This window comes from Oncorhynchus kisutch, linkage group LG6, assembly GCF_002021735.2.
Source record: "Oncorhynchus kisutch isolate 150728-3 linkage group LG6, Okis_V2, whole genome shotgun sequence".
NCBI lineage: Eukaryota > Metazoa > Chordata > Actinopteri > Salmoniformes > Salmonidae > Oncorhynchus > Oncorhynchus kisutch.
In genome coordinates this window covers 13090757-13103728 of record NC_034179.2, presented here as the reverse complement: position 1 = coordinate 13103728, position 12972 = coordinate 13090757, and the positions used below count along the sequence as shown (strand labels likewise).

At 45.3% G+C, this 12972-nt stretch overlaps 1 protein-coding gene across 1 annotated transcript in view; it reads left to right on the top strand.

The window, feature by feature from the left end:
- Positions 1 to 543: 543 nt before the first annotated feature.
- The window catches only part of fam163ba (family with sequence similarity 163 member B, genome duplicate a), a 39382-nt gene continuing 26953 nt past the window's right edge, over positions 544 to 12972 (top strand). The window contains exon 1 of the mRNA XM_031826213.1: positions 544 to 1804. The gene's annotated coding sequence lies outside the window, so the exon portion shown is untranslated. The remainder of the gene's footprint in view (positions 1805 to 12972) is intronic.

Genomic DNA, 12972 nt, shown 5'->3' with positions numbered 1-12972 from the left:
TCCTCTCTCCTCTCTGTGCTATTGCTCTCTCTCTCTCTCTTTCTGCTCTCTCCTCTCTGTGCTATTGCTCTCTCTCTCTCTCTTTCTGCTCTCTCCTCTCTCCTCTCTCTTTTCTCCCAATGTTTCTTCGGACACTTTAACATAACTTTCATGAATAAGCCATTATAAACACTTATAAGTGTGTATGAATGTTTTATGAATTATTCTAAATGTTATATTATAATTCCGTATGCATTGTAAGGAGTATAACACCTATGCATTCTTATAGCTAAGTTGTTATCCATGGTGATGAAACAGACACATTTCGCATGTTGATGAGGCCGTGCTGCTGAAATACACAAACAGCCGCGAGAAATGTCTGAAATAGGCTATAAAGACAGACAATGTTGAAATCTACCAACATGGACAGAAATATAACAAAACTTGCAGTGAGAGTAAACTAGTCTAGCCTATAAATTTGCAGCGGCTCATAACCGCTTCACGAAAAGTGGGCAATTAAGGTGATGCGTTTCTATGATCTTATACAGTCCTCCTGTCGAAGATGAGAATAGGACAGAGGTGTTGAATCTAACTCTTAGGGATGTTCTTCACGTCGACATCTCAAGAGTCGATACTGTAATGATTCAACTTGTCACAGTTTTACAACAGCCATATACTACATGAACATTTGGGCATAGGCTACGAGGAGCGCTGACTTTAAAGACCACTTTCTCTGCTCTGTCTGCTCAGCCGCGGTTTACTCTATTCAGCGGTGAGATTTTCGTAGGTTTCTTTCTTCTGTCTCAATCTCAACGCTTTCGATTGGAGTACCACCAATGCCGATAATTTTTTTGCCTGCTGATTTCCATTTGCGCTGGGAGCGCGAGGAAATACGCTACACAGCTAGGTTATAACGAACAAGCCGCCCAGTACAGGAATTATAGGGCGACTACCCGAGTGTCAGGAATACGGGCTACATTCGCTGATGGACTAACCGAACCAACTGCAGCCACAAGCCTAACAGTGGAGCCAAAACCGGGAGGGGAGAAAGAACAGTTTCAATTCCCTGACGGTTATTTCTCAAAGGACCCCTGGGACAGGAAATCTGACCACTTCTAATTGTGGAAAACTGCTTTGTGACCGTTACACATGCTTTTGTTTTGCGTGGTATGGGTGTAAGGACCGTATTTTAAAGATACCCAGCAGATACCAGGCAGTCACAATACAACCTATCAAACTCCGTCCAACCGGGCGCTGGTGGTATATGGCTGCATGCCTTATCAGAACATATATTTTTGTCGTTTCTTTGGACGTATTTTGAGATTATTTTAAGCAGCTTTGGATACTTTGTTTTTGCGTTGCATGTGAATTGAAATGAGCCTGGAATTGGCCTTTATATGACTTTTCTATCCTATATGAAGGAGTTGGATAGCGGAACGAGAGGAGAGCGACACAAACAACCAACGGGGACTCAACACTATTCATATTGAGATAATTTCGTTGTGTTTTTAGTAGACATATTTAACTCATATTTTAGTCTATGCCTTAAATCCATTTTATAGTTCGTATTAAATAGTTATTAATGTAACGTTTTGTTTTGGACACTTTTCCATACGGGGGTCGGTCATATGGTGAAACTGGAGGGGTGAACACAACTGTTAGGGTTTCAGTCAAGCAGTGACAGAAATAACCGAATCATTATCACCCAAGTCTGCCCGCGACCTTTCGGTGACTCACGTGCCAGCCTCGGTGATGGTCGGAATAGAGATCTAACAAGACAGCAACCCTGCTGATGCGACCAGGTACATTTCAAATATCTGTGAAGGTAAGGTCTTACTAAGCCTATACCCATGGCTAGCTGTATGTATTTGCCTTGAACTTGTGACGCGCTTCGTTGTTGTTTCATCGTGGCATGGAAGAATCAGTCTCCAGACAATGTGTTTGCTGTGTGCATGTTAGCTGTTATTCCTTGTATACTTTTTTGGACATAAACATGACGTAACGTTATATTTCTTGAATATAGCTATGTGGCCTATAAATGCAGTGTAGTTCTGTTTTTAGACAACGGTCTACCCCGGGCTTTCAAACCCTGTTCCTGGAGAGCTACCGTCCTGTAGGGTTTCACTCCAACCCTGTTCCTGGAGAGCTACTGTCCTGTAGGGTATCACTACAACCCTGTTCCTGGAGAGTTACTGTCCTGTAGGGTTTCACTCCAACCATAATCTAGCGCACCTGATTTTAATAATTAGGTGGTTGATAACATGAATTAGGTTAGTTACAACTGGGGTTGGTGTGACAACCTACAGGACGGTAGCTCTCCAGGAGCAGGGTTGGAGTGGTACCCTACAGGAGGGTAGCTCTCCAGGAGCAGGGTTGGAGAGCCCTGGTACACTAATAATTCAAATTCAGGTTGTGCTTTGGATTGACATTTAGAGTAATTGACCAATGATGATCTCTAGAGAGAATCTTTGTTTTTACACGTTTCATGAAATGAATTAATCCAGAGGCCTATGCGATCATCACTTTGTATCACTTGGAGTCACTGTAGTAACTCGGGCTATTGAGTTGCCTTGTTTCCAGTAGCAGGCTGCTGTCCATGGTGCTGAAACACACAAACACGTTTCTAGTGTGTGTCAGCACACATACAAGTTAAGCAGGGAGGTTTCATAGTTGAAGTGGTTTTACAGAATGTACCAAACTGCTTAGGGCAGGCTACTGACAACACCTCAGCAGTCTGGTCAATCCCAAACCAAACTCACTTCCTCCTCCTCCTCCTCCTCCTCCTCCTCCTCCTCCTCCTCCTCCTCCTCCTCCTCCTCCTCCTCCTCCTCCTCCTCCTCCTCCTCCTCATCATTGCATGCTCATCTCTCCCAGGCTCACTGCTGCTCTGCTCTCCATATAACAATCCATGTCTGATTCAGTGTTATGATTCAGCCCTTATGTGAAAGTGGGACGGCCTGCAGAGAGGTTAGCATGGTCATTGGTAACCGCCATGCTAACACAGGGCTAACAGGCACCACCATGCTAACACAGGGCTACAACAGGCACCACCATGCTAACACAGGGCTACAACAGGCACCACCATGCTAACACAGGGCTACAACAGGCACCACCATGCTAACACAGCAGTAGCGGAGTCTGTAAAGCCCTAATGGCTGCTTGCTCCTTGACCCTTCCAACACCCTCGGCCCCCTGGGAACACAGAAATGAGGGAATGTCTGTTTCCTCCCTCCCTCCCTCCCGCCTCCCTCATGAGAAATCACTCTAAAGCAACACCCCAACCCTCAGTTCACAGTTTCCTTGCCACCCCAACACCCTTCATCCAATTCCCAGTTTCCTTGCCACTCCAACACCCTCCACCCAATTCCCCAATTGGGGAAAGAGACAAAAGACACACACACACACATATTTAGGGAATATGATGCTATTTAGGACAGAATCAGTCTTCACATTAGAATCACCAGCTTACAAAGAAAGGGCCTTAATGAAATGGATTCCAAGGCACTAGGATGTAATGTTCCCCCGTCTGTTTTATGGCTCAGTATGTCACATGGTCTTTGATATGTTCATCATAAAGCTGTAGCCTATATAAAGGATATATTGTATCTCAACCCAGATATAGGATCTTCATTTGAGCCAGTTTGCTACAACAGGAAATGTGAATTATTATGTGGATTATAATTAATGAACAGTTTTTCTAGGGGTTGATATACGTTTTGTTACGGCAAAGCCAGTATGACATTTTAAAGTGGAAATAACAACCTTTAGAAGCCTTTTTAAAACCTTGAATACACTACAAGTTTGCATTTCTTGCTGTGCATGAAAATTCTCAGCAATAAAAGATTGATCAAATTAAGATCCTACATCTGTACTTGGAAATGGTTCCATGGGATGATGGAGAGGCACTGGGATGCAATGTTCTCCATTCTACCGTCCTGCATAGGATGCCACATGGATGGTCTTTGTCATGTTCATCATATAGCTGTCAATACAGGATACATCTCAAGTCGTTTCTTGGATGGTTCTTGAATATTTTGATATAAAATGGTAATTTAGCAGATGCTTTTATCCAAAGCAACTTAGAGAACTGTCAACGTTGACAGTGACACGTATTCAGTATATGTGAGAATCAAACCCACAACCCTGGTGTTGCCAGTAGCAACACACTTGGTATAGTATAGGACATCTCAACTCTTCTCTTGGAGGATTTAAATGTATCTTTGTTATTTTGATATATTGGCTTAACGGAAGCCATTTGATTGTGAATGTTGTTGAGTGTATGGAGAGGGACACAGCAGGCTACATCCGTCTCTCAGTGTCAGAACGCAGTGGTTAGTCCATGTCAGTCACTTCTCCTACGCTCACCACGGCAACACAGAGGCTAACAGCTCACCACGGCAACACAGAGGCTAACAGCTCAATCATGGCAACAAAGAGGCAAACAGCTCAACCACTGCAACACAGAGGCTAACAGCTCACCACGGCAACAAAGAGGCAAACAGCTCAACCACGGCAACACAGAGGCTAACAGCTCACCACGGCAACAGAGAGGAAAACAGCTCAACCACGGCAACACAGAGGCTAACAGCTCACCACGGCAACAAAGAGGAAAACAGCTCAACCACGGCAACAAAGAGGCAAACAGCTCGACCACGGCAACAAAGAGGCTAACAGCTCACCACGGCAACAAAGAGGAAAACAGCTCACCACGGCAACAAAGAGGAAAACAGCTCGACCACGGCAACAAAGAGGCAAACAGCTCACCACGGCAACAAAGAGGCAAACAGCTCACCACGGCAACAAAGAGGCAAACAACGAAAGAGATAGCTAGCACGCCTGAAATAAATGACAAGAAAAAAGACTTGAATGGCAGTCTGCCAAGCCGATGGATGGAGATATAAAAAGATGAAGGGAATAAGAAAATCAATTATTACATGTACATGTCTGCCCTACAGGAGCCACTCTGTGGAGAGGAACAGAAAACAACAACACACCAAACACACACAAAACACACACCAAACACACACAAAACACACACAAAACACACACCAAACACACACCAAACACACACAAAACACACACCAAACACACAACAAACACACACACACCAAACACACACCAAACACACATACACCATTCACACACCAAGCATCTACCAAACACGTACCAAACACACACCAAACACACACACACCAAACACACACACACCAAACACACACACACACACACACACACAGCCTGTGCTGACAAAGTGTTGTAAACAGAAATGAGAGGAGACACGTTTTCCAGAAAAGGAGAAAGAAAGAAGTGCTTGGGGTGGTGCTATAGCTCTAACTGTTAATACATGACCTCTGTTGATATTCACTCAGCTCACTACCCCAGGCCCCAGTTACAGTATCCTCCTCATGAACAACTGACCATTAGGCCAAATGTGCATCCCAAAATGCACACTTTTCACAATATCGTGAACTACATTTGGCCAGGGCCCATAGGGGTCTTGTTAAAAGTAGTTCACTATATAGGGAATAGGCTGAGCCCACCACTGGTGTATATAAGTACATCAGAAGACAGTGGAGTGGCACGTAGCACAGACCAATTGTTCAGGGTTCATGGATGACCAGATCATTCAGTGCCGGACACTGTGCCGGACACCGGACACGTAATCCTGCATGGTGTGTGGTCTCTATACAGATACTCAGTATACGACAACAGTCGTGTCTGTCTGTCTGATAAAGTTTGATTTGATGGTGATCGATAGTGTTCTTTTGGAATGATCTCATTCTAGAATCTTGGTGACGTGATTCCATGCAGTGTGCTGGGTTCTGTATGTTATATGTGTGATGGATGGTAGTTTGGCAAGATGAGCTCTTCTTGTGGAATGTCTCTATCTGTGTGCTTGCAGGGATCTGTACGCTGACATTAAACTGTCCTCTGTGCTGAATGTTTTCTGGGCAATTGTCAGTCTCTCTCTCTCTCTCTGTCTCTCTCTCTCTCTCTCTCTCTCTCTCTCTCTCTCTCTCTCTCTCTCTCTCTCTCTCTCTCTCTCTCTCTCTCTCTCTCTCTCTCTCTCTCTCTCTCTCTCTCTCTCTCTCTCTCTCTCTCTCTCTCTCTCTCTCTCCCTCTCTCTCTCTCTCTGTGTGCCAGTCTGCTGACAGTGACGTCAGATCTGTACTGTGTGCTACTTACCGTTCAATGTTACCTTCCTGTTCAAAGGAAGGCCTTCAGTCACTGTTAGGGTCATTTAAAGGTAAGGACTGGCTAACAAGATTATCATGATGTGATATTGAACCTGGATCGTTTCTCAGAAACCGATCTACTCATACAGTATCATCTTAGTGGGTCTATTGAGTTATATAGGTCAAGTGTGGCAAAATCTGTGTGTGTGAGCATGTGTGCTTGCGTGTGTGTATTTGTTTGTGTATATATACAGTTGAAGTCGGAAGTTTACATACACCTCAGCCAAATACATTTAAACTCAGTTTTCCACAATTCCTGACATTTAATCGTAGTAAAAATTGCCTGTCTTAGGTCAGTTAGGATCACCAATTAATTTTAAGAATGTGAAATGTCAGAATAATCGTAGAGAGAAAGATTTATTTAAGCTTTTATTTCTTTCATCACATTCCCAGTGGGTCAGAAGTAAACATATACTCGTATTTGGTAGCATTGCCTTTAAATTGTTGTCCTTAAGCCATTTTGCCACAACTTTGGAAGTATGCTTGGGGTCATTGTCTATTTGGAAGACCAATTTGCAAACAAGATTACCTTCCTGACTGATGTCTTGAGATATTGCTTCAATATATCCTCGTGATGCCATCTATTTTGTGAAGTGCACCAGTCCCTCCTGCAGCAAAGAACCCTCTAAACATGATGCTGCCACCCCCGTGCTTTACGGTTGGGATGGTGTTCTTCGGCTTGCAAGCCTCCTCCTTTTTCCTCCAAACATAACGATGGTCATTATGGCCAAACAGCTCTATTTTTGTTTCATCAGGCCAGAGGACAATTCTCCAAAAAGTACGATCTTTGTCCCCATGTGCAGTTGCAAACCGTAGTCTGGCTTTTTTTATGGCGGTTTTGAAGCAGTGGCTTCTTCCTTGCTGAGCAGCCTTTCAGGTTATGGTGATGTAGGACTCGTTTTACTGTGGATATAGATACTTTTGTACCTGTTTCCTCCAGCATCTTCACAAGGTCCTTTGCTGTTGTTCTGTGATTGATTTGCAATGTTTGCACCAAAGTACGTTCATCTCTAGGAGACAGAACGCGTCTCCTTCCTGAGCGGTATGACGCCTGCGTTGTCCCATGGTGTTTATACTGGCGTACTATTGTTTGTGCAGATGAACGTGGTAGCTTCAGGTGTTTCGAAATTGCTCCCAAGGATGAACCAGACTTGTGGAGGTCTGCAATTTATTTTCTGAGGTCTTGGCTGATTTCTTTTGATTTTCCCATGATGTCAAGCAAAGAGGCACTGAGCTTGAAGGTAGGCCTTGAAATACATCCACAGGTACACCTCCAATTGACTCAAATGATGTAAATTAGCCTCTCAGAAGCTTCTAAAGCCATGACATCATTTTCTGGAATTTTCCAAGCTGTAAACTTCTGACCCACTGTAATTGTGATATAGTGAATTATAAGTGAAATAATCTGTCTGTAAGCAATTTTTGGAAAAATTACTTGTGTCATGCACTTTGTAGATGTCCTAACCGACTTGCCAAAACTATAGTTTGATGAACAAGACATTTGTGGAGTGGTTGAAAAATGAGTTTTAATGACTCCAACCTAAGTGTATGTGAACTTCCAACTTCAACTGTATTTGTGTTGGTTGTGGTCTGTCTGCACGCATTTCCTGCTCTGCCTGGCAGGTCATCTGAACCCACCTTAAACGCCATCCCTGACCCTCAACCAACCAATCACCATTAGTCTCCCTGATTGGGTTTGATTTCATTGGCCCTGTCTTAAGACCTGGGAAGATGATGAAAAAAATTGAGGGGAAAACATTAGGATTATCTGATTGTGTGGTGTCAAAGAGCACATTTAATTTGATAATTTTTACTACCCTGAGAGTCCTGCTAAGGTTTTTTATTTTATTTTCTGTCTGAATTCAATTTGTTCCATGGCAGTGAATTTTCATAAACAACATGATCAAAAGTATGTGGGCATTAATATGGATTTGGCCTCCTCCTCTGGCAAGGCTTTCCACTAAATGTTGGAACATTCCAGTGGGGATTTGCTTCCATTCAGCCACAAGAACATTAGTGAGGTTGGGCACTGATGTTGGGCGATTAGGCCTGGATCACAGTCAGCGTTCCAATTCATACCAAAGGTGTTCGATTGGGGTTAAGGTCAGGGCTCTGTAAGGGCAAGTCAAGTTCTTCCACACGGATCATCACAAACCATTCTGTATGGACCTCGCCTTGTGCACAGGGACATTGTCATGCTGAAACAGGAAAGGGCCTTCCCCAAATTGTTGTCACAAAGTTGGAAGCACATAATTGTCTAGAATGTCATTGTATGTTGCAGCGTTAAGATTTCCCTTCACTGGAACTAAGGGGCCTAGCCCGAACCATGAAAAACAGTCCCAGACCATTATTCCTCCTCCACCAAACTTTACAGTTGTCCATTTACATTCGGGCAGGGAGTGTTCTCCTGGCATCCGCTAGACCCAGATTTGTCCATCGGACTGCCAGAGGGTGAAGCATGATTCATCACTCCAGATAATGTGTTTCAACTGCTCCAGAGTCCAATGACTGCTAGCTTTACACCACTGCAGCTGACACTTGGCATTGCGCATGGTGATCTTAGGCTTGTGTGCGGCTGCTCGGCCATGGGACCCCTTCATGAAGCTCCCGACGAACAGTTATTGTGCTGACGTTGCTTCTAGATGCAGTTTGGAACTCGGTAGTGAGTGTTGCAATCGAGGACAACATTTTTTACGTGCCTAGCGCTTCAGCACTCAGCAGTCCCGTTCTCTGAGCTTGTGTGGCCTACCACTTCGTGGCTGAGCCTTTGTTGCTCCTAGGCGTTTCCACAATAACAGCACTTACTATTGATTACGGCAGCTCTAGCAGGGCAGAAATTTGATGAACTGACTTGTTGGAAAGGTGGCATCCTATGGTGGTGACACATTGAAAGTCACTGAGCTCTTCAATATGGACCATTCTACAATGGGTGTGGCTGAAATAGCCGAATCCACTAATTTGAAGGGGTGACTGCATACTTTTGTATATATAGTGTATTCTCAGCAGCCTGTCTTGGTCCAGTGAATTATTATATTCAATTCAAATCAAATGTTATTAGTCACATGCCCTGAATACAACAGGTGTAGACCTTACTGTGAAATGCTTACTTACGAGCCCCTAACCAACAATGCAGTTTAAAAAAAACCTGAGTTAGAATGAGAAATAAAAGTAACAAGTAATTGAAGAGCAGCAGTAAAATAACAATAGCAAGACTATACACAGGGGGGTACCGGTACAGAGTCAATCTGCGGGGGCACCGGTTAGTTGAGGTAATATGTACATGTAGGTAAAGTTATTAAAGTGACTATGCATAGATGGGGGGGGGGGGGGGGGGGGGGCAATGCAAATAGTCTAGGTAGGCATTTGATTAGATGTTCAGGAGTCTTATGGCTTGGGGGTAGAAGCTGTGTAGAAGCCTCTTGGACCTAGACGTGGCGCTCCTGTACCTCTTGCTGTGCGGCAGCAGAAAGAACAGTCTATGACTAGGGTGGCTGGAGTCTTTGACAATTTTTAGGGCCTTCCTCTGACACCGCCTGGTATAGAGATCCTGGAGGGCAGGAAGCTTGGCCCCAGTGATGTACTGGGCCGTACACACTACCTTCTGTCGTGCCTTGCGGTTGGAGGCCGAGCAGTTGCCATACCAGGCGGTGATGCAACCAGTCAATATTTTCAGTCTCCAGAGGAGGAATAGGTTTTGTTGTGCCCTCTTCACGACTGTCTTGGTGTGCTTGGACCTTGTTAGTTTGTTGGTGATGTGGACACCACGGAACCTTCTCAGCAGCCTGTCCTGGTCCAGTGAATTGTTATATTATCAACAGCCTGTCCAGGTCCAGCATTGGCAAGTCTGTTTGTAAGATGTGTTACAGAGATACAGACAGAGAACTCAGCTGACATTACTGTTGATGGAGGGACACACACACATCATAATGTAATACGGGACTGGAAGCTTGTTTGCATAGCTATGATTGTCAGGCCCTGTTGCCTGCCTCTGAGATGTGTGTGTGTGTTTGTCTGGAAGTCTCTCTCCATAACCCCTCCAGCTAGAGTCATTATTTCCACTATAAGGCTGGTAGGTAAAATTAGAAAGGGGCCTTGTGACCACTTATTATACTGTTCATTATTATACTATTGATGGCCTCTGTATTTGACACCTTCTTGGTTTAGGATGACCATGTCTGCCTGCTCCAAGTTTAATTAGTGTTAGGTACAGTAAATAGATAGATCCTTTGGACTCTGCTCACAATTTTCTCTCGATTAAATATTCCATTAATCTTCTTCTGTCCTGGAGGACGATGTTATGTAGGAACACAATGTGCTCTAGGTCAGGACAAAGCTTTGGCTAGCTGTTGTGTTTCTGTTTTATCTGTGTGTTGCTTGCTTCAGCTGAGTTATACACCATATAGTCTAGTGATGCCAGACATCACACCATAGATTGGTTGGCAGTAGCTAGGTGGTGATTGGCAGTAGCTAGGTGGTGACTGGCAGTAGCTAGGTGGTGACTGGGCAGTAGCTAGGTGGTGACTGGCAGTAGCTAAGTGGTGACTGGCAGTAGCTAGGTGGTGACTGGCAGTAGCTAGGTGGTGACTGGGCAGTAGCTAGGTGGTGACTGGCAGTAGCTAAGTGGTGACTGGCAGTAGCTAGGTGGTGACTGGCAGTAGCTACTTTGTGACTGGCAGTAGCTAGGTGGTGACTGGCAGTAGCTAGGTGGTGACTGGCAGTAGCTAGGTGGTGACTGGCAGTAGCTAGGTGGGGACTGGCAGTAGCTAGTTGGTGACTGGAAGTAGCTAGGTGGTGACTGGCAGTTGCTACTTTGTGACTGGCAGTGGCTAGGTGGTGACTGGCAGTAGCTAGGTGGTGACTGGCAGTAGCTAGGTGGTGACTGGCAGTAGCTAGTTGGTGACTGGCAGTAGCTAGGTGGTGACTGGCAGTAGCTACTTTGTGACTGGCAGTAGCTAGGTGGTGACTGGCAGTAGCTACTTTGTGACTGGCAGTAGCTAGGTGGTGACTGGCAGTAGCTAGGTGGTGACTGGCAGTACCTAGGTGGTGACTAGCAGTAGCTAGGTGGTGACTGGCAGTAGCTAGGTGTTGACTGGCAGTAGCTAGGTGGTGACTGGCAGTAGCTACTTTGTGACTGGCAGTAGCTAGGTGGTGACTGGCAGTAGCTACTTTGTGACTGGCAGTAGCTAGGTGGTGACTGGCAGTAGCTAGGTGGTGACTGGAAGTAGCTAGGTGGTGACTGGCAGTGGCTAGGTGGTGACTGGCAGTAGCTAGTTTCAGTCTGTCTCAAATCTGTGTCTGTCTGTCTCAATCTGCCTCAGTCTGTGTCTCAGTCTGCCTCAGTCTGTGTTTCAGTCTGTCTCAGTCTGTCTCAGTCTGTCTCAGTCTGTGTTTCAGTCTGTCTGAGTCTGTCTGAGTCTGTTTCAGTCTGTCTCAGTCTGTTTCAGTCTGCGTCTGTGTCTCAGTCTGTGTCTCAGTCTGTGTCTCAGTCTGTCTCCGTCTGTGTTTCAATCTGTCTCAGTCTGTGTCTCAGTCTCAGTCTGTGTCTCAGCCTGTGTCTCAGCCTGTGTCTCAGCCTGTGTCTCAGCCTGTGTCTCAGTCTGTGTCTCAGTCTGTGTCTGTCTGTGTCTGTCTGTGTCTCAGTCTGTGTCTCAGTCTGTGTCTGTCTGACTCAGTCGATGTCTGTCTGTGTCTAAGTCTGTCTCAGTAGGACCCTATGTGCGTGTGTGTGTGTGTGTGCAGGCGTGCATGCGTACGTGTCTGATTGAGTGAGCAGAGGTCAGGACAGGGGATAGTTGGATGGGCACAGTATGATCCTGATGTGCTGAAAGTGTTGGCTTCCGCAGCATGTGTACATCTAATATGACTGACAGATGTAGTATATATTCCCAGATAGGGAGTCGATTGTCCAAACAAACTGTTCCTTATCTAAGCAATTCTTACATATAGATTTGATTGATATAGAACATGTACTAAATCACATATGTAGTGAAAAAGTTTTTGTACGTTTTATGTCCAGGAGTTTTTCTCACCATGTGATCTTACCCAGAAAAAACTGCCATAGTGCCATAGTTCTGAGAAATGTTGAGGTAAATTGCGATAATTCATGGTGCGCCCAACCACGTACAAAATCTGGAACATGCTGAAATCGTAAGCCTGTGTAACAGTTGGTTAACACGCTCATGGGCAGTTGGGCATATTGTAGCTGTGTCACAGTGTCACCGGCAACATCATGTTCATCTGGCACTGTAGTGTCTCTGTCTCTCTGATAAACTCATCCTCCCTCCTTCTCTCCATCTCTCTCATTTGTCACCCCCCTCTCTGTGTACCTCGTTCGTCCGATCGCGGTGCGGACTGATGGATCTCTCTCTCTCTCTTACTCTCTCGGACACACTCTCTCTCTCTTTCTCTTTCTCCCTGTCACCTCTCTCTCTCTCTCTCTCTCTCTCTCTCTCTCTCTCTCTCTCTCTTTCTCTCTCTCTCTTTCTCCCCATCTTTCTCTTTCTCCCAGCCATCTCTCTCTCTCTCTCTCTCTCTCTCTCTCTCTCTCTCTCTCTCTCTCTCTCTCTCTCTCTCTCTTTCTCCCCCTGTATTTCTGTCTTTCTCTGTCTTTCTCTCACTCTCTCCCTGTCACCTCTCTCTCTCCCCTCCCGTCACCTGCCTCCTCTGCCACTCTGCCATGCCAAACAGACGCTGGAGAAGGGATGAGGAGGAAAGGGGGGACTGTTGTCTTAGTCATTGGGATGGATCACACGCACTT